Genomic DNA, 23105 nt, shown 5'->3' with positions numbered 1-23105 from the left:
TGCTGCCAGACTTTTTTGTTGTCTGCTGCTAACATTGCAGGAGAATTTTCTCAAAATCTATTACTTCTCTCAAAATCAATTCACTCAAAGCAAACAATCAACGTTCCATTTGAACGAAAGCGCTCGTTGCATAAAATTTAGTTTCTTGTCTATAGGTTGTATGTTTTGAAAAAATGGAAATTAATACCATTAAAGAAATACCATTAAACAGCGAATACTTCAAGTTTGATAAACGACTGTAAAAGTACAGTGGATTCATCTTGTTTGACATCAACTTTTAAGGGCTACTAATTAAATATAGGACTTATGTAATGAGATTGATTAGGTTGCTCAGGTAAGTCGGCTAATTGAGTTTTGATCGAAGGTGACTGAGATTCTATTGGCTTTCCCATTTGGGCCTCCATTAATTTCATGCCATCTCTTGGTTCACTTTCCGCTCCTTAGGAAGAAGCGACGCATCCCAAATGTTAATCCAGGTCTAGCCTCGAAGCTGTTAATGGTCCTAGTGCAACCTTCAAATTCAGTTTTGAACAAAGCAGAAACCAGCAGCCAAAAGATTGAAAACAGTGCAATTCCATTTAACAATTCAGACCCCCTCTCCCTCTCTCTGTCCAACTATTGTCTTCCCACGCCACGGGATCAAAAAAGATAAGCTCCTTTTTTCTCCCTCCCTCTCTTTCTCTCATTTCTCTCAATTTTACCACCACTCGAGTCCCCGATAGTCCCTCTGGCGTATTTTGGACCAGCTCTGCAAGTAGTAGACGCCACAACAATTGACTGATTTTCTGTCCCTGCATCCAACTGGAATCATCTCCCCATAATTCCTCTCACTGACCTTCCAATTACGACAGTTTCTTTGTTCTTCTGACAATCTCACACAAGACAGGTAAGCAGTGCGTTAAATATCCGGTTGTGGTCAAGAGGTCACCAGTGCTAAATTTATTTTGAGTGCGCTAAGCTGATGTAACCGGTATTCGGTAGTGCGAATGCGTGCATGTTAAATGCCAGCTTTTACGAATAGTACCTAGCAGCGGGTGTTAACATGTCAACACAAAGTGATTCAAAGTGGATACAATCATTAGGCTGTGAAGTCTAGAATCCGGATTTTGAGGCAAATAATCTTAATTTATAAATTAAACTTCAGAAAATTTTTGCATGCCAAGTCCAATAAAACTTGCAGCGAACAATTGCGGTGACAATGATTCATCTCAATAATTGAGACAAGTAAAACTGTAAATAAAAAAACAAATTGTTCAAAGAATATATTTAATAGCCGCCTCAGCTTCTCAGCCGGCTATTATAGCGCCCCTATTTTTTTTTACAATTCAAGAATTTGAATTATATTGGGGCGCTGTCTTTTTTTATCATCTGTTCACACATTTTCATGATTTTTGAAGTCAAATTGGAGTAGTGATTTCGGTCACACCGAAACAGGAAGTGGAGCGAAAAAGCGAGTGGTTTTTGCGGTGTGAATTTTTTTCACTCTAATTTTAAAGTAGAGTGAGAAAACGGTGTTTGAACAAAGATTCGCTTTCTCGCTGGAGATTTTTTGTTCACATGCGGTAATTTCACTTTTTTACTGTTTTTTTTTCAATTTTTTAGTCGGATTTTTTTGTTAGTGGTTTTCCCAATGCATTCATAGTTCATTCTAAGACTAGTTGTTTTTTTTGTTTGAACCAAAATTTCCTCGCTAGTGGTTTTTTGTTAACATGCGGCTTTCTAACTTTGATGTTCTGTTTTTTATCTAATTTTTTTTGAAATGTTTTTCACAACTCATTCATAGTCTTTTTTAGGTCTAGTCTTTTGTTTAATCAATGAGAATACTTTGAATTGTACGTCAGGAAGTTTCTTGCTATGCTTTTACAATTCAAAGAATTTGAATTGTATTGGGGTGCTGTGTTTTTTTAAGATGTCTTCACACATTTTTGAATGACTTAGATCTTTCAAAACGGGATAAACAGGTAAATCCCAGCTGGCATTAAGTTTCATTAGAAGCCAAAAGTGGGCTTCAGTAGTCCCTCAATTGCTTACAGTGGTGCAGCCGCTGGGATGGCCTTAATTTAAGGTTAAAATGTCATTTTTAGGAGTTTTTGGGCTGAAAATGTTGCAATTTTTCATGTTTTTTGTGATTTTTTGTTTTTTGGTTTGATTAAGTTGAAGTTTTTCAGAAATAATGAAGGCCTTTTGCAAGACAAAATTACCTGTTTTTGACCATTTTATGAGCTATATGTTTTGGTACTACAAATACAAACACGCAAATTACTAATTTCTGCAATTTAAATTTTTTTGAAAATTTTTGTCAATCTTTTATTTTCCCAGCTTGAGGGGCCGTGAAGTGTCTTTTCTTGTTTGATAATAGGGCACTGCATAGTTTCTAGTAATAAAGGATTGGTTTTAATTTTTTAATGTCTCGAAATTCGGCATTTTTTTTTGATAAAATCTGCATTTTTTTCAAGGTTTCCTAAAGTTATTGTCAATTTTTGATATTTGTCAATTCTCAAGTGCCAGAAAAAATATTCCACGTTCTAATAAAGTTACCACATGATTGTTGGTTTCAGTGGATTTGTTTTCAACAAATTAACCTTCAGAATTTAAAAGTCTTGATAAAATTTGCAATTTTTTTCAAGTTTTTTTGAAACATTTTTTTTTCAGTTTTTCTTGCCTCAGTAGCCAGCTAACCTCATCCAGGGTTTGATAATATGTTATAAGATAGATGCTAGGGGGTTTTCAACATTTTAATAGAACCAATTTATATTTTTTGAAATTTGAGATTTTTTCTAAAACTTATTGCCTATCGATCTTTGAGCCGATGAATTTTTTAATGGTTGGAATTGGGTTAATGGATAGCCACTAGAGACACAGAAATGATTCTTAAGATAATAATATCACAATTTTCAGCAAAATTTCCTTCAAGTTTGCAATTGATTTCAATTTTTAAATTTTTCGGTCATTTCTGAGTTAATCGATCTTCAAATGCTAATGAGTTTGTTCAGGTCTTGCATATATAATACTGGACCGATTTCAAAAACAAAAATTGGTCTTGAACATATTTTTGATATAGGTATACTTAAAGGGATGAAATTTTGCTCAGGGGATAAAACTTTAAAGAGATTTAGTAATGAGTATATTTTTGTTCACTTTGTTAGATTGTTTGTTTCTCAATATTTTGAGATGATTTTGTTTGTGTTTCGGCTGGAATTGTTCAATTGATCTGCTGGTCAGATAGAGTAGTTCTAAGTTTTATCATTCAATTCTTTGATTTGTATTTCAGGTCCTGCTATGTTTTTTACTTCGTCGTATCAAATTTCTTTCACTTTATCTTAGTTCGCTGCTTGTTCAACATTTCGCGTGAAATCTTTTTGACTTCTGTAGGCTAGTTTTGCTCTTCTCTCTTTCTGCTAAAATTGATTTTAGACAGTAGTTGCTCAGCAAACTAATTCAAATGAACCAGAGTCAAAATCGAGAAACGAAATCAAAAAATGAAACGGGATAAACCCATAAAGCTCAATTTTAGATGCCCGTTACTCAAACTTTGTTCTTAGTTACCATCTCTGATGCTTTTTGGTATTGGTACTAGGCCCTGTGTCGTCTCACTACGAATCAAGATTATGTCTAGCTCCAACATGACATCAAAATAGTTCGTACTTTAAAATTGCTTGTACAAAAAATTTTTTTCATTAGTTTTTTCTCTTCTTTCAATCCCAATCTTGGTTATGGAAATCAAAGGCGGCTATTTTCCGGCAATGCATGATCATTTTTGTTTGCCAATATCGTTGCACTAATTTAAGTCATTCAGCGGCTAAAATTATTTTTAAGCAGTGGTGTATACTACTAATTTACCGAAGCAAAATTGAAGTTATAAAACTGGACTTGTTTCATCATGTTCGCAGTGCAAAGATTTGACGAAAAAGTTTTGAAATTATGACCTTTTTAATTTCAAACTAAAACATTGAAAATTTGGAATGAAACTGCTCGTTCAGAACAAGGCAACTGAACTACGTAACAGAGTTGGTGCTTGCCGAGCTTAATGGAAATTTTAGAGAACAGATAAATAATTTACTGAAATTATTAAAATTGATGAATTTATTATTATTAAGGATGTTTATTATTTTTTAAAGGTTTACTTAACTTGAATTTCGCACAAAAGTCGCAGAGCAAAACGCAAAATTAATTTGCAACTTAAAAATCTGTTGCGAAAGTTCAAATCAATATAATTGTTTTATGTTAACTATTGATTGTTTTTTAATACTATTTAACTAAGGCTCCAATTTGCTGCTGAGGAATGAAGGCGTGGAGTTATTGAAATTAGGGCTGGAAGGAGAAACAAAGGTCTGGTGTTTTAGGAAAATTATTGAGAAACTTTTGTAGCCGCCAAAGACAACAAGATATTGGTAATCTCAATTTACGGCAGAAGAGCCCTGTTTACTACTCATTCACAAGAGATTTCCAGATAACAATATTACAGATTGCTTGAACAAGCCCTCAGTTTTCTTGTAAGTCATGTTTTTCTGGTCAAATTTCTGCCTGAAACGCTGAGTAAAATGCACAAAATAGCTGGAACTCTTGCGTGCAGGTCAGATCAAAGTGTAGCAAAAATTCATGATGACATTTACCCATTAAATTTCTCAAACCCGAAAATAGAATTTAAAAACGATGTTTATATCGATTTTTTTCATGAAATTTAACAATGAGACTTTAATTGGTCAAACAGAATAATCAATTTCAATCTGCTTTTGTCATTATCAGCCATTTGTAAAATAATTATTCTTCGATAAAAATAATTGCATGAAAAAACTGCGACCAATTGCTCATTTTAATGCATCTCAAACAAATATAATTAAGAGAGTTACTTGTGAAGTCCGAGAGCATTTTTTGCAACTGGTCTAAACATTTAAAATGCAAAAAAGTTTAAGCAAAAAAAGACTCAATAAAATCAAATCTATTTAATTTTGATATAGAAAAAGACAGTATCTGTTTATCTTTTTAACGAATTGAGAGAGTTATTTACGCGACCTTAGAAAAGGTGCAAAATAAAGGGAATGAAATTAACTCTATAGAGAAGCATGAACAATGAAGCGTTCTGCCTGGCGAAGATTAAATAAGTATGGTGAACAAGATGAGCAAATTAGTGAAATAAAAAAGAACGAATGAGTTTAAGGCAAAGAATGATTCATATACAAAATTACAATATCAACCAGTTTTAATGAACCTAAAAACTGAACTTAGAAAGTTATGATACAATTATTATGTGCATCATTTTTCGAATTTGCTGACAAAATATTGAGGAGTAGTTTGACAATATTTTATGGTAACATAAGATACAAGGTGGCTCGGTAATGTGCGATCGCACATAAGGTTCCGACCCCGCTCATCCAAAATTTTGGCATAATTGTCTACCAAATGAGGAACAGATGGAAAAACACAAAAAAATCAAGTATTTTTCAAAAAAAAACTGAAGTATGAACGAAAAGATAGCCTCCAAAGCAAATAACTCAGTGGAGTAAAAAATGATGCATTAGATTGATGAGATATGCCGATATTAAGAAAACGAGCGAAGACGAACGGCAAAATCGAACAACAACAACAAACATTAATTACACCAAAACAATTATGTCCGTTTTAAAAAACAAAACCTAATAACAAAGTCAAAATAGCGTCAGATAAAACTGAAAATAAACAAAATAACTTGTAAGTCACCAGAAAAAAATGGTTATTCACCAGTTCATAATAAAGCTTGTTAACAATTAGACAAAAAAGAACAGAAACTTTAAAGTTAGAAAATTCGCTGTATTTTTTTTTAAAAAAAACAATTAGTTTCAAAGTAATGAAAACCATTAGGAAGCAACTAAAATATCCCATAGGTTTACAATTACCAATGCTTCTATAGAAATGAAATAGGAACTCTCGGTTTTCAATTTTTGTTGCAGTGACAAAAAGAAAAACAAATAGACAACAAACTCAAAATCAATTAAAACTTGCCAGAAAATGCTTTGGAAGCCATAAAGCCATACTTTGGCCCCCAAAATATGTTCGATTGCACCTTTGTCGAACACTGATAATGTATTATGTGGCCGCTCATTAATGAAAAGCAGCAACAATTAGAGAAAAAAATGGAAAATTATGTAATACTTGTTTTTTTTCGAAAAAAATTTATTTCCAAAGACATGAAAGCCATTAATTACAAAATGGAAAATTTGAATAGGTTCGTCCATTCCTCCAAAGGAATCACATGAGACCTTCAATTATCCAGAATATGTCTTATGCCTACAAAAAGAACGTCAAATATGACAAAAATCAAAAATTCATTTGCTTTTTTTTGTGAAAAACCCGTGTGGAAGTCAGTAAAGTAATAACGAATTCTCTTAAAACATTAGATTTTGTGCCACCAATCCCTTTTGCCTTTTGACACCATCCCTTGAAATGTATTATGTGACTTCTCATTAATGAAACTAGGTAATAATTAGACCAAAAAGAAAAAAAGCAAGATTATGTAATACTTGTTTTTATCGAAAAATGTTTTATTCCAAAGACATGAAAGCCATTAATTACAAATTGAAAAAATTGAATAGTTTCGTTTATTCTTTCAAAGGAAGCCCTTGAGACCTGCAATTATCCAGTACCAATCTTACGTCTACAAAAAGAACGTCAAATCTGACAAAAATCAAATATTAATTTAGTTTTTTTTTGTGAAAAACCCGTGTCGAAGCCAGTAAAGTCAAAACGAATTTTTTAAAAACAATAGATAATGCGACACCAATCCCTTTTGACACCTTCCCCTGACAAAAATAATGTCGTCTTTACCCTCTAATTAACGATACCAGGTAACAAACAGACAATAAAAGGAACAAAATTGCGAAGTTGAAATGTTTTTTTTTCATTTTGGAATACAATTGTTTTCAAAGTCATGAAAGCCATTATCTATCTTCTGATATCAGAACATTGGCTCATCTACTTTGGCAGGAAAAGCCAAACCAAACGGGTCATTTTACAGGAAATTAAATACGACTAAAAAGGCAAAGTAAAAAACGACAGTTAGGGACAAAATTAATAAAAATTCAATTAAATTTTTCGAGAAAGTGCTGTCGAAGCGGTAAAGAACCACAATCTATATCTTTAAGGATTTAAATATTAGCAATTGTGCGTTATTTTGAACGCGAAAAAGGGATATATGAACTGACAATAACGTGATAATTTGACAAAACTAGAAAACATGAAAAATGGGCAAATAACTAAAAGTTAAACAAAATGTGAAATCTAGTAGTATCAAAGCCAGAACACCATAACTTAAGGCGTAAAACCACAATAAAGACTAAATATGAGCAGAAAGAAGGAGCACTCTTTGATTGCTGACACTAAGCTACAAGTTGACCAACTTAAGAGAAAAATAGAGGCAAAGTTCAAAAAACGATTTTTTTAAAAAAAAAAACAAATGTGTTGAAAGTCAAAACGACCATAAGCTTTCAAGCAATCAACTAGATAAAATAATTGTGAGCTAATTAGGAAGCCAATAGGACCTATCACTAGTGAGCTTTGATTTGAAATGTTCTGTTATTTAATTAATATAAAAAAGATCGAATTTTTTTTTTATAAAAAACCGACTGACAACAATCCAAATTATTTTTGGATTGTAACGGTCCAAGATTGGTAAAGAACTAGTCCTGATATTTTTGATTGTCCATTAGGAATATTTAATTTTTTGAATATTTTTGATATAGATATTTTGTTAGTTAAAAAATCAAAAATAAATGCTGCGTTTTTGATAATCAACGTAGATAGTTAGCAAAAACGGCAAAGTTTTTTTTTACAGAGCACTCCTTACGGAAGTTGAAGTGGAATTAGCCCCCTTTTCAGTCTACAAAGATTGTGTTAGTGGTGTTTGGGTGTGCACGTCCAGCAAATTTAATCAGAGTGGACTAAAGAAACTTATTTCGTGCTGTTTTTGATGAAAAAGTCCAAATTTTGTGAAATATTTAGCCGAAATTTGTGACAAAAAAATTCAATGAAAACAGCCGACAATATATTTTGTCTTTAAACGTAAAATCAACAACATTTTCGTGAAAAATTTTATTAAATTTTATCAAAATTGGCGACATTTTAGTCAAAAATTCCGAAAAAAGGTGAATGAAATCAACGGAATTCACTCTATTTTCTCGAAAGTTTATACCTCGATATCTCCATGTCAAAAACGAAAAAAAAATTTGAATTCCTTATTCTACGCTGGACAAGCTTTCTAATGATACCAGTCTCAACTCTCTACGATGAATATATCGATCGGCCAAAATTGACTGAACAAAAAAAACCCATTTGAGTATATAGTTCCTCCCCCCTCAAGAGGGGTCGGAACAATAAATTAATACATTATTCACCGGTTTTATATTAAGCAAATTAAAACTGCTGGTTATGAATAGCTAGTGATAGGTTAATAAAGTTAATTCACAGTTGAAATTTAAACTTGAATTTTGTTCTAAGTTTTACAGCAGTTGTAAAACTTCTCCGTATCTATTTCAATCGCCAGTTTTAGTTCAAAAATGAAAGGAGCTCCTATTAACAATGAATTTGGTGCTGAGGTCTAGAGATACGCACCCCATGACGGGCAAAGTGAAAGACTTAAATTCTGTATAGGCATTCGCTCTGCAGTGTCCACAATAGTTCGGACGATGGATGACAAAAGCTGAATAGTGGGAACATCTCCGACACTTATTCTTTCGCTTTTTGTGGCTTGGAGGGACGAGTAATTTAGAGCTGTTGGATTTAATGGAACAAAGGTTTCAAATCCGAGGAAAATTAAATATTTTAGTTGGGCACTTTAACGGATGGGTGGAGCGGTTTGCGTCAATAACTGGTTGAGGATACCACTCGGAGTGGATAGAACAGTTATGCTTTCTTTAGAAACGTCCCGAGTGATAAATTTTGTCGATGGATATGAAATCGTTGAAGCTGAAAAAGCGTATCTATTTGTAGTTTTTTTTCGTGTCGTGGATTTCACCGGTTTTTTGAGGGAAAAACCATTGCGTCCAACACATTGAGGTTGAGACAGCGCTGAGTCCGGCTGAGTTTTCTGATCTTCATTTTCTTTTCAGCTATGATTTTTCGTGTAAATTTTTTATTATGTGGTTCAATTTTGAGGTCAGTTGTTTTCTCTGCTGTACGAGCGGTCTTTTGCCTAATGTATTCCTAAGGTCAGTTTTTTGCTCATCTTTTGTCCCGAATTCTGCAACATTGCTGTTTCGAACAACCGCTCTGACTTTCCGAGTTCTCTAATCCTATGTATGTTCATCAATCTTTACGATTACAGATCCTGGATCAAGGACTTTATAAAAATCGCTCAAGTTTCTCTTTGGTCGAAGTTTTTTGGGGATTTTGCCAGCTTGTTTCACTCAATGCACGCTCAGTCAATGTATTTGGCCTGTATACGTTGGTGTACATTTTTCAACTGAGAAATGTTGACTTTTTTAAGTTTCTTTTGTGAAATTGAATTGATGTGTAGATTTATTTTAGCCAAGTAGATTTTTTTATGTGCGATTTTTCCACCAGAGGAATAGAGCTTTCAATAGTATATTTGACACCTCAAAATTTTTGGAAACTGTTTTTCGATGTTAATTGGGTTAGTCGGATCTCCGGAACTCTCAAAACTTTCGTTTTCTGTGTTTGTAAGTTTTGCGTCGTCTGGTTTGTTTTTTTTAACCGACTGGTTTTTTTTCGGTTTGTTTTGAATTGCTGTATCTCCTTTCTCGTGTAATTATATTATAATTGTAGATATTTTTGAAGGTTTTGTCACATCTTGTGATATTTCATACTACATGTGTGTTATTTTTTTTAGCTTGGGGGACTTGTTTTGTCCTCCGCGAAAGAGTTTTTGTTGTTAAAAATTTTTGGAAAAGACCCACAAAAAGAAAAATACCCCCCTCCCACTTTTCCATCTCTCATCGGCCGTGGCCATGCCTAAATGGCCTATGGGATTTAATACAAAACTATTACAATAGAATAGGCCATCACCAGCTATTTTCATTGTTGCTATTGGGATTTATTTCCTTTGGGTTTTATTTTCTAGAGCCAAACACACCTTATGATAAGGTGAATTGATCTTACTTGTTGCAGAGTTCTAAATGATTTTTCAATTGGTTTTCTGAAACCAAGTATTTTGAATAGAGGTTTCAGTTATAAGACACTCTGTTCTAGATTTTTAATGCTAATCTTTTTGGTTTTCTTTGCTACATTGAGGCTGGAGTAAAATTAAGAAAAAAATCTTATTAATTAATGATTTTGGATAGTTTGTTTTCTATACAATCACATAAGTTGCAGCAGCCTTTAGGACGCAAACATTTTGGACTCACCGTTATATAACCGGTCAACATCGAATGAATTGCTCTCCAACGACAAGCTTGGACAATTTTATTTACAGAGGTTGAAGCTTAGAAATGTTTTCTTGGCGCAAAAACCCGGCCCCACTTGGGGGTTAGAACCACTGACTTCACGGCTAGCTTTTTCACATCTTAACCACTCAGCCAAAATGCCCTTGATTTCTTTTGACTTACAATAGTTTTACCAACGAACTTTACTTAAGAACGAGATCAACTTAGATCATATAAATGTAGGATTGTGAAAAAGTTTCTAATGAAGTCACAGAATGTTCCAGAACAAAGGCGCAAAAACCGTCAAGCAAAAACTTCAAGTGAAAACTGACCTAACACGTTTCTAATAACTGCTTCAAACTTCGATCGAGAGAATTTTGCGTAAAAACTGACCAACACTTATCTATTAATTGCTTCAAACTTCGTTCGAGATCAATTAAAAAAAATTTCAGTCTCTTTCTCTTAATTTAGATCTGCCTATATGTCAACAGGGTATAAATGGATAGATAGATTTTGTCATTTTAATAAGGGAATAATTTTTGAGGATTGATGAAAAATCCGACACTCAACTAGCATTTATAAATTGACAGCAGAAATCGATTTGTCTCTACGTTTTCTAGTAAAGCCTGACATATGTCACCTGTAAGCATGCTTCTAATTGTTTTAAGTTTATTAGGGATTAAGCTAATTTATTTTTATTTAAAAGGTTCTTGTACTAAAATAAGTTAGTTGGTTGATTGTTCATTTTCAAAAAGCTTGATATTTTGTTTTTGCTAACATGAGGTGGTATTCTTTCAATTAAAATTTGTGTTTCAGGACTGTCTCAGTTTACTAAATTTCACTGTTAAGCTTCTGAATTAACTTTCAGTGTGTGCGATAGAGAATTTTTTGTTTTCCGTAACTTTTCAACTTAAAGATAAAAACCACTTTTCTTGCGATTGAGTAAGATATTTCATATAATATATACTAGCCCTGGTCTGAGTTTTTTTTGTTAATATTACTTTTTTGTAATAACAAACTAATGAAGTACTCAGATAAGCCAATTTTCTATTTTAAGTTCGTCAGCTTGAAATTGTTATGTAGGTCTTTTTATGTTTTGAATAATATGTAAAATTTATTTACTGTTTATTATTTTCTGTGTTTTTGCATATATATATATATATATATATATATATATATAATAATATATATATATATATATATATATATATATATAGTATTTCAAGAAATAATTATTTTTTTGTTCTTTCCAATGGACAAAAATTTTGTAAATGATGTTTTATTTAAAGTTAATTTATTCAATCTCGTATTGAGGTGTTTCTAGTTAAACTTGGGATCCAATTTGTAAATTGAAATTAGCAGTGAAAAAAAACTACTTTTCCTTGCGATTTGTATTTGAAGCAGATTTTTTGCACAACTTATAATATCCACGCTCTTGGTTTTTTTCAGTTTGACTTCACGTTGTAACAATATGAAAAAAGACATAATTTAGCAAATTTTCCATTTCAAGGTTCTCAGCCGTCGTTGGTTATGTAGCCCTTCGCTGGGTTTTTTTTAGTTCAATTTATTTTCTGTTGAATAATTAGTAAACTTTAGTTTCTGTTCTTTTTTCTGTATTTTTCAGATATTTAAATTTTCAAGAATTAATTCTTTTTGTTGTTTTCAGAGGACAACAATTTTGTAAACGATATTAAATTGGTAATATCTGTTGAAAATTTTTTAATGTTTTTTGTAGTTCAGCTTTGAGCCCAATTCCTCAACTCAGCGCTAGCAGTAAACAAAAAACTCTTTTTTTGCCGTTGAGGTAGAATTTTCAAACAATTGATACTAGCCCTGCTCTGGAATTTTGTTAATTTTATTTCTTGCGGGAAAAGTCTAAAAAAATACCTAATTTAGCTAATTTTCTATCTCAAGTTCCGCTGTTGGACTTTTTGTAATGTCCAATGACTTTTTTACATTACAAAAAGTCCAACAGCGGAACTTGAGATAGAAAATTAGCTAAATTAGGTATTTTTTTAGACTTTTCCCGCAAGAAATAAAATTAACAAAATTCCAGAGCAGGGCTAGTATCAATTGTTTGAAAATTTTACAAAATACTGAATAATATGTAAACAAAATACATTTTACAAAATACTGAATAATATGTAAAATTTGATAATTCTGTGTTATCTGTATTTTGAAGATATATAGTTTTTCAAGAACTAATTCTTAATGTTTTCAGAGGACAACAATCTAATATAATATATACTAGCCCTGGTCTGAGTTTTTTTGTTGATATTACTTTTTGTAATAACAAACTAATGAAGTACTCAGATTAGCCAATTTTCTATTTTAAGTTCGTCAGCTTGAAATTAATATGTAGGTCTTTTTTGTTTTGAATAGTATGTAAAAATTATTTACTGTTTTTTTATTTTCTGTATTTTTGCAGATATATATATATATATATATATATATATATATATATATATAGTATTTCATGAAATAGTTATTTTTTGTTCTTTCCAATGGACACTTTTCTAAATGATGTTTTATTCAAAGTTAATTTATTCAATCTCCTATTGAGGTGTTTCTAGTTAAACTTTGGATCCAATTAGTAAATTAGAATTAGCAGTGGAAAAAAAAGAACTTTTCCTTGCGAATTGCATTTGAAGCAGATTTTTTGTACAGTTTATAATATCCACGCTCTTGGTTTTTTTGTTTGACTTCAGGTTGTAACAATATGAAAAAAGACATAATTTAGCAAATTTTCCATTTCAAGGTTCTCAGCCGTCGTTGGTTATGTAGCCCTTCGCTCGGTTTTATTAGTTCAATTTTTTTTCTGTTGAATAATTAATAAACTTTAGTTTCTGTTTTTTTCTATATTTTGCAGATATTTAAATTTTCAAGAATTAATTCATTTTGTTGTTTTCAGAGGACAACAATTTTGTAAACGATATTAAATTGGTAATATCTGTTGAAACTTTTTGAATGTTTTTTTTTGTAGTTCAACTTTGAGCCCAATTCCTCAACTCAGCGCTAGCAGGAAACAAAAAATTCTTTTTTTTTGCCGTTGAGTTAGAATTTTCATACAATTGATACTAGCCCTGCTCTGGAATTTTGTTAATTTTATTTCTTGCGGGAGAAGTCTAAAAAAATACCTATCTTAGCTAATTTTCTATCTCAAGTTCCGCTATCGGACTTTTTGTAATGTAAATCTTTTTACAAAATACTGAAAAATATGTAATATTTGATAATTGTGTGTTATTATCTGTATTTTGAAGATATATAATTTTTCAAGAACTAATTCTTAATGTTTTCAGAGGACAACAATCTAATATAATATATACTAGCCCTGGTCTGAGTTTTTTTGTTGATATTTTTTTTTTTGTAATAACAAACTAATGAAGTACTCAGATTAGCCAATTTTCTATTTTAGGTTGGTCAGCTTGAAATTAATAAGTAGGTCTTTTTTGTTTTGAATGGTATGTAAAAATTATTTACTGTTTTTTATTTTCTGTATTTTTGCAGATATATATATATATATAAATATATATATAGTATTTCATGAAATAGTTATATTTTGTTCTTTCCAATGGAACATTTTGTAAATGATGTTTTATTCAAAATTAATTTATTCAATCTCCTATTGAGGTGTTTCTAGTTAAACTTTGGATCCAATTAGTAAATTAAAATCAGCAGTGAAAAAAAAACTACTTTTCCTTGCGAATTGCATTTGAAGCAGATTTTTTGTACAGTTTATAATATCCACGCTCTTGGTTTTTTTGTTTGACTTCACGTTGTAACAATATGAAAAAAGACATAATTTAGCAAATTTTCTATTTCAAGGTTCTCAGCCGTCGTTGGTTATGTAGCCCTTCGCTCGGTTTTATTAGTTCAATTTATTTTCTGTTGAATAATTAGTAAACTTTAGTTTCTGTTTTTTTTCTATATTTTGCAGATATTTAAATTTTCAAGAATTAATTCATTTTGTTGTTTTCAGAGGACAACAATTTTGTAAACGATATTAAATTGGTAATATCTGTTGAATTTTTTTAAATGTTTTTTGTAGTTCAACTTTGAGCCCAATTCCTCAACTCAGCGCTAGCAGGAAACAAAAAATTCTTTTTTTGCCGTTGAGGTAGAATTTTCATACAATTGATACTAGCCCTGCTCTGGAATTTTGTTAATTTTATTTCTTGCGGCGGGAAAATTCTAAAAAAATACCTAATTTAGCTAATTTTCTATCTCAAGTTCCGCTGTCGGACTTTTTGTAATGTAAATCATTTTACAAAATACTGAATAATATGTAAAATTTGATAATTCTGTGTTATTATCTGTATTTTGAAGATATATAGTTTTTCAAGAACTAATTCTTAATGTTTTCAGAGGACAACAATCTAATATAATAAATACTAGCCCTGGTCTGAGTTTTTTTGTTGATATTACTTTTTTGTAATAACAAACTAATGAAGTACTCAGATTAGCCAATTTTCTATTTTAAGTTCGTCAGCTTGAAATTAATATGTAGGTCTTTTTTGTTTTGAATAGTATGTAAAAATTATTTACTGTTTTTTATTTTCTGTATTTTTGCAGATATATATATATATATATATATATATATATATATATATAGTATTTCATGAAATAGTTATTTTTTGTTCTTTCCAATGGACACTTTTGTAAATGATGTTTTATTCAAAGTTAATTTATTCAATCTCCTATTGAGGTGTTTCTAGTTAAACTTTGGATCCAATTAGTAAATTAAAATTAGCAGTGGAAAAAAACTACTTTTCCTTGCGAACTGCATTTGAAGCAGATTTTTTGTACAGTTTATAATATCCACGCTCTTGGTTTTTTAGTTTGACTTCACGTTGGAACAATATAAAAAAAGACATAATTTAGCAAATTTTCCATTTCAAGGTTCTCAGCCGTCGTTGGTTATGTAGCCTTTCGCTGGGTTTTATTAGTTCAATTTATTTTCTGTTGAATAATTAGTAAACTTTAGTCTCTGTTTTTTTTTCTATATTTTGCAGATATTTAAATTTTCAAGAATTAATTCTTGTTGTTGTTTTCAGAGGACAACAATTTTGTAAACGATATTAAATTGGTAATATCTGTTGAAACTTTTTGAATGTTTTTTTTGTAGTTCAACTTTGAGCCCGATTCCTCAACTCAGCGCTAGCAGGAAACAAAAAATTCTTTATTTGCCGTTGAGGTAGAATTTTCATACAATTGATACTAGCCCTGCTCTGGAATTTTGTTAATTTTATTTCTTGCGGGAGAAGTCTAAAAAAATACCTATCTTAGCTAATTTTCTATCTCAAGTTCCGCTGTCGGACTTTTTGTAATGTAAATCTTTTTACAAAATACTGAAAAATATGTAATATTTGATAATTCTTTGTTATTATCTGTATTTGGAAGATATATAGTTTTTGAAGAACTAATTTTTAATGTTTTCAGAGGACAACAATCTAATATAATATATACTAGCCCTGGTCTGAGTTTTTTTGTTGATATTACTTTTTTGTAATAACAAACTAATGAAGTACTCAGATTAGCCAATTTTCTATTTTAAGTTGGTCAGCTTGAAATTAATATGTAGGTCTTTTTTGTTTTGAATAGTATGTAAAAATTATTTACTGTTTTTTATTTTCTGTATTTTTGCAGATATATATATATATATATATATATATATATATATATAAATATATATAGTATTTCATGAAATAGTTATTTTTTGTTCTTTCCAATGGACACTTTTGTAAATGATGTTTTATTCAAAGTTAATTTATTCAATCTCCTATTGAGGTGTTTCTAGTTAAACTTTGGATCCAATTAGTAAATTAAAATTAGCAGTGAAAAAAAAAACTACTTTTCCTTGCGAATTGCATTTGAAGCAGATTTTTTGTACAGTTTATAATATCCACGCTCTTGGTTTTTTTGTTTGACTTCACGTTGTAACAATATGAAAAAAGACATAATTTAGCAAATTTTCCATTTCAAGGTTCTCAGCCGTCGTTGGTTATGTAGCCCTTCGCTGGGTTTTATTAGTTCAATTTATTTTCTGTTGAATAATTAGTAAACTTTAGTTTCTGTTTTTTTTCTATATTTTGCAGATATTTAAATTTTCAAGAATTAATTCTTTTTGTTGTTTTCAGAGGACAACAATTTTGTAAACGATATTAAATTGGTAATATCTGTTGAAACTTTTTGAATGTTTTTTGTAGTTCAACTTTGAGCCCAATTCCTCAACTCAGCGCTAGCAGGAAACAAAAAATTCTTTTTTTGCCGTTGAGGTAGAATTTTCATACAATTGATACTAGCCCTGCTCTGGAATTTTGTTAATTTTATTTCTTGCGGGAGAAGTCTAAAAAAATACCTATCTTAGCAAATTTTCTATCTCAAGTTCCGCTGTCGGACTTTTTGTAATGTAAATCTTTTTACAAAATACTGAAAAATATGTAATGTTTGATAATTCTGTGTTATTATCTGTATTTTGGAGATAGATAGTTTTTCAAGAACTAATTCTTAATGTTTTCAGAGGACAACAATCTCATAATTGATGTTAAGTTAATAATTGAATTTTTTTTGATATTATTTATAGTAAAACTTTGAACACATTTTTCAACTCAAAGTTAGCAGTAAAAAACTATTTTCTTTGCAATTGAGGTAGACTTGTCATACAATTTATACTAGCCATGCTCTTGGTTTTTGTTAGTTTTTTTCTTCTAATTACAACTTAATCAAACACTTAATTTTTACCATTTTTAAATCTCACTTCCCTTGCTGGAAATTGGTCTGTAGCATAATTTATAATTTGTTTAATATTTTAATTTCAACAGTTTCACGAAACCTTTTTTCTAACATATTGACACTTGAGTTCTTAAACTTTTAATTTTGGTTTTAACTGCACTACATAGATGTTTGAAATGATGCAATTTTCTTCGTCAAAGGCAAGGGTAAAATTACAAGCTTTATATTAAAAAACAGTCTGGCACGTGTAATTTCTTATGTTTTTTTTTGCCATTTTGTTAAAACTCAAGAAATGTAAGTTTGTTATATGCTCTGATTTCAAATAATCAACCTGGTTACTCAAAACATTCAGTTCAACTATATACAACAATTTGGATTACCAAATAAAAAAAAAGATAAGAGGTCAATTAAGTTAAAAATTTGAAATAGTCAATATTAATTTTATTTTGCAGATTCAGTGGTTGCGAATAGCCGAAATTGAAAAGTCACACAGAAAAATTGATCAAAATATAACGAGCAAAATTTTTTCTAGATTTTGTTTGCGCCTTTTCGATAATGTTCCAATGTACAGCTACTTTTTATTGTGTATAGTTTTAGCTTTTAGGGATTTTTTGTTGGTTATCGTTGTTTGTCTTTTGGCTGTCTTTTTGTATCTTCGACTTGCGTAGCGTTGCTTCACTGCACGTGAACAAAGCAGTGTAATCAGTTGAATGAATGGGAGAGTGATTGTATGAATGGCTTTTATTGACCCCCTTTGAAAGCCCATTGAAAAGGTCTAATCAAGGTTTGGGCAGCTGAAAATTGACAGTAATTGTTCTCCCAAGCCATTTTTCAGATAGCGTTCAGTTTCCCGTGTCTCAAGGCAAAATAATATCAATACTATTGTTTGATTGTGTGAACTAAAAATATTCCAACTTTACGGCTGGAAAAATTGTTCATGTATCGTAGACTTGACTGAATAATATGTAAAATTTGATAATTCTGTGTTATTATCTGTATTTTGAAGATATATAGTTTTTCAAGAACTAATTCTTAATGTTTTCAGAGGACAACAATCTCGTAATTGATGTTAACTTAATACTTAATAATTTTTAATGTTACTTATAGAAAAACTTTGAACACAATTTTCAACTCAAAGTTAGCAGTAAAAAACTATTTTCTTTGCAATTGAGGTAGACTTGTCATACAATTTATACTAGCCCTGCTCTTGGTTTTTGTTAATTTTTCTTCTTGTAATTACAACTTAATCAAACACTTAAATTTTACCATTTTTTAATCTCACTTCCCTTGCTGGAAATTGGTCTGTAGCATAATTTATAATTTGTTGAATAATATTTTAATTTCAACAGTTTCACGAAACCTTTTTTCTAACATAATCAAACTTGAGTTCTAAAAATTTTAATTTTGGTTTAAACTGCACTACATAGATGTTTAAAATGATGCAATTTTCTTCGTCAAAGGAGAGGGTAAAATTACAAGCTTTATATTAAAAAACAGTCGGGCACATGCAATTTCTTATATTTTTTGCCATTTTGTTAAAACTCAAGAAACGTAAGATTCTTTTATATGCTCTGATTTCAATTAATCAACCTGGTTACTCAAAACATTCAGTTCAACTATATACAACAATTTGGATTACCAAATAAAAAAAAAGATAAGAGGTCAATTAAGTTAAAAATTTGAAATAGTCAATATTAATTTTATTTTGCAGATTCAGTGGTTGCGAATAGCCGAAATTGAAAAGTCACACAGAAAAATTGATCAAAATATAACGAGCAAAATTTTTTCTAGATTTTGTTTGCGCCTTTTTGATAATGTTCCAATGTACAGCTACTTTTTATTTTGTATAGTTTTAGCTTTTAGGGATTTTTTGTTGGTTATCGTTGTTTGTCTTTTGGCTGTCTTTTTGTATCTCCGACTTGCGTAGCGTTGCTTCACTGCACGTGAACAAAGCAGTGTAATCAGTTGAATGAATGGGAGAGTGATTGTATGAATGGCTTTTATTGACCCCCTTTGAAAGCCCATTGAAAAGGTCTAATCAAGGTTTGGGCAGCTGAAAATTGACAGTAATTGTTCTCCCAAGCCATTTTTCAGATAGCGTTCAGTTTCCCGTGTCTCAAGGCAAAATAATATCAATACTATTGTTTGATTGTGTGAACTAAAAATATTCCAACTTTACGGCTGGAAAAATTGTTCATGTATCGTAGACTTGACTGAATAATATGTAAAATTTGATAATTCTGTGTTATTATCTGTATTTTGAAGATATATAGGTTTTCAAGAACTAATTCTTAATGTTTTCAGAGGACAACAATCTCGTAATTGATGTTAACTTAATACTTAATAATTTTTAATGTTACTTATAGAAAAACTTTGAACACAATTTTCAACTCAAAGTTAGCAGTAAAAAACTATTTTCTTTGCAATTGAGGTAGACTTGTCATACAATTTATACTAGCCCTGCTCTTGGTTTTTGTTAATTTTTCTTCTTGTAATTACAACTTAATCAAACACTTAATTTTTACCATTTTTTAATCTCACTTCCCTTGCTGGAAATTGGTCTGTAGCATAATTTATAATTTGTTGAATAATATTTTAATTTCAACAGTTTCACGAAACCTTTTTTCTAACATAATGAAACTTGAGTTCTTAAAATTTTCATTTTGGTTTAAACTGCACTACATTGATGTTTAAAATGATGCAATTTTCTTCGTCAAAGGAGAGGGTAAAATTACAAGCTTTATATTAAAAAACAGTCGGGCACATGCAATTTCTTATATTTTTTGCCATTTTGTTAAAACTCAAGAAACGTAAGATTTTTTTATATGCTCTGATTTCAATTAATCAACCTGGTTACTCAAAACATTCAGTTCAACTATATACAACAATTTGGATTACCAAATCAAAAAGAAAGATAAGAGGTCATTTAAGTTAAATATTTGAAATAGGCAATATTAATTTTATTTTGCAGATTCAGTGGTTGCGAATAGCCGAAAATGAAAAAGTCACACAGAAAAATTGATCAAAATATAACGAGCAAAATTTTTTCTAGATTTTGTTTGCGCCTTTTTGATAATGTTCCAATGTACAGCTACTTTTTATTTTGTATAGTTTTAGCTTTTAGGGATTTTTTGTTGGTTATCGTTGTTTGTCTTTTGGCTGTCTTTTTGTATCTTCGACTTGCGTAGCGTTGCTTCACTGCACGTGAACAAAGCAGTGTAATCAGTTGAATGAATGGGAGAGTGATTGTATGAATGGCTTTTTTTGACCCCCTTTGAAAGCCCCTTGAAATGGTCTAATCAAGGTTTGGGCAGCTGAAAATTGACAGTAATTGTTCTCCCAAGCCATTTTTCAGATAGCGTTCAGTTTCCCGTGTCTCAAGGCAAAATAATATCAATACTATTGTTTGATTGTGGAACTAAAAATATTCCAACTTTACGGCTGGAAAAATTGTTCATGTATCGTAGACTTGACTGAATAATATGTAAAATTTGATAATTCTGTGTTATTATCTGTATTTTGAAGATATATAGTTTTTCAAGAACTAATTCTTAATGTTTTCAGAGGACAACAATCTCATAATTGAAGTTAAGTTAATAATTGAATTTTTTTTGATATTATTTATAGTAAAACTTTGAACACATTTTTCAACTCAAAGTTAGCAGTAAAAAACTATTTTCTTTGCAATTGAGGTAGACTTGTCATACAATTTATACTAGCCATGCTCTTGGGTTTTGTTAGTTTTTTTCTTGTAATTACAACTTAATCAAACACTTAATTTTTACCATTTTTAAATCTCACTTCCCTTGCTGGAAATTGGTCTGTAGCATAATTTATAATTTGTTTAATTTTTTAATTTCAACAGTTTCACTAAACCTTTTTTCTAACATATTGAAACTTGAGTTCTTAAACTTTTAATTTTGGTTTTAACTGCACTACATAGATGTTTGAAATGATGCAATTTTCTTCGTCAAAGGCAAGGGTAAAATTACAAGCTTTATATTAAAAAACAGTCTGGCACGTGTAATTTCTTATGTTTTTTTTTGCCATTTTGTTGAAACTCAAGAAATGTAAGTTTGTTATATGCTCTGATTTCAACTAATCAACCTGGTTACTCAAAACATTCAGTTCAACTATATACAACAATTTGGATTACCAAATAAAAAAAAGATAAGAGGTCAATTAAGTTAAATATTTGAAATAGTCAATATTAATTTTATTTTGCAGATTCAGTGGTTGCGAATAGCCGAAATTGAAAAGTCACACAGAAGAATTGATCAAAATATAACGAGCAAAATTTTTTCTAGATTTTGTTTGCGCCTTTTTGATAATGTTCCAATGTACAGCTACTTTTTATTTTGTATAGTTTTAGCTTTTAGGGATTTTTTGTTGGTTATCGTTGTTTGTCTTTTGGCTGTCTTTTTGTATCTTCGACTTGCGTAGCGTTGCTTCACTGCACGTGAACAAAGCAGTGTAATCAGTTGAATGAATGGGAGAGTGATTGTATGAATGGCTTTTATTAACCCCCTTTGAAAGCCCATTGAAAAAGTCTAATCAAGGTTTGGGCAGCTGAAAATTGACAGTAATTGTTCTCCCAAGCCATTGTTCAGATAGCGTTCAGTTTCCCGTGTCTCAAGGCAAAATAATATCAATACTATTGTTTGATTGTGTGAACTAAAAATATTCCAACTTTACGGCTGGAAAAATTGTTCATGTATCGTAGACTTGACTGAATAATATGTAAAATTTGATAATTCTGTGTTATTATCTGTATTTTGAAGATATATAGTTTTTCAAGAACTAATTCTTAATGTTTTCAGAGGACAACAATCTCGTAATTGATGTTAAGTTAATACTTGAATTTTTTTTTATGTTATTTATAGCAAAACTTTGAACACAATTTTCAACTCAAAGTTAGCAGTAAAAAACTATTTTCTATGCAATTGAGGTAGACTTGTCATACAATTTATACTAGCCCTGCTCTTGGTTTTTGTTAATTTCTCTTCTTGTAATTACAAATTAATCAAACACTTAATTTTTACCATTTTTAATCTCACTTCCCTGGCTGGAAATTGGTCTGTAGTTTAATATATAATTTGTTGAATAATATTTTAATTTCAACAGTTTCACGAAACCTTTTTTCTAACATAATGAAACTTGAGTTCTTAAAATTTTAGTTCTGGTTTAAACTGCACTACATAGATGTTTGAAATGATGCAATTTTCTTCGTCAAAGGCGAGGGTAAAATTACAAGCTTTATATTAAAAAACAGTCTGGGACATGCAATTTCTTTTATTTTTTTGCCGTTTTGTTAAAACTCAAGAAACGTAAGATTTTTTTATATGCTCTGATTTCAATTAATCAACCTGGTTACTCAAAACACTCAGTTCAACTATATACAACTATTTGGATTACCAAATAAAAAAAAGATAAGAGGTCAATTAAGTTAAATATTTGAAATAGGCAATATTAATTTTATTTTGCAGATTCAGTGGTTGCGAATAGCCGAAAATGAAAAAGTCACACAGCAGAATTGATCAAAATATAACGAGCAAATTGTTTTCTAGATTTTTTTTTGCGCCTTTTTGATAATGTGCCAATGTACAGCTACTTTTTACTTTGTATATTTTTGGCATTTAGGGATGTTTTGTTGGTTATCGTTGTTTGTCTTTTGGCTGTCTTATTGTAACTTCGACTTGCGTAGCGTTGCTTCACTGCACGTGAACAAAACAGTGTAATCAGTTGAATGAATGGGAGAGTGATTGTATGAATGGCTTTTATTAACCCCCTTTGAAAGCCCATTGAAAAGGTCTAATCAGGGTTTGGGCAGCTGAAAATTGACAGTAATTGTTCTCCCAAGCCATTTTTCAGATAGCATTCAGTTTCCCGTGTCTCAAGGCAAAATAATATCAATACTATTGTTTGATTGTGTGAACTAAAAATATTCCAACTTTACGACTGGAAAAATTGTTCATGTATCGTAGACTTGTCTGCACATAATTTCAGCGGCATGTAGTAAAT

At 30.5% G+C, this 23105-nt stretch overlaps 1 protein-coding gene across 1 annotated transcript in view; it reads left to right on the top strand.

Annotated features, from left to right (window-relative positions):
• The first annotated feature begins 867 nt into the window (after positions 1–867).
• Positions 868–23105, top strand: part of LOC142344801 (uncharacterized) — a 145434-nt gene continuing 123196 nt past the window's right edge. Inside the window, exon 1 of the mRNA XM_075396759.1 lies at positions 868–886. The gene's annotated coding sequence lies outside the window, so the exon portion shown is untranslated. The remainder of the gene's footprint in view (positions 887–23105) is intronic.

Source organism: Convolutriloba macropyga, chromosome 8, assembly GCF_964194025.1.
Source record: "Convolutriloba macropyga chromosome 8, txConMacr16.3, whole genome shotgun sequence".
NCBI lineage: Eukaryota > Metazoa > Xenacoelomorpha > Acoela > Convolutidae > Convolutriloba > Convolutriloba macropyga.
Note: the sequence above shows the minus strand (reverse complement) of the source record. Positions and strands in the feature narration are given on the sequence as shown.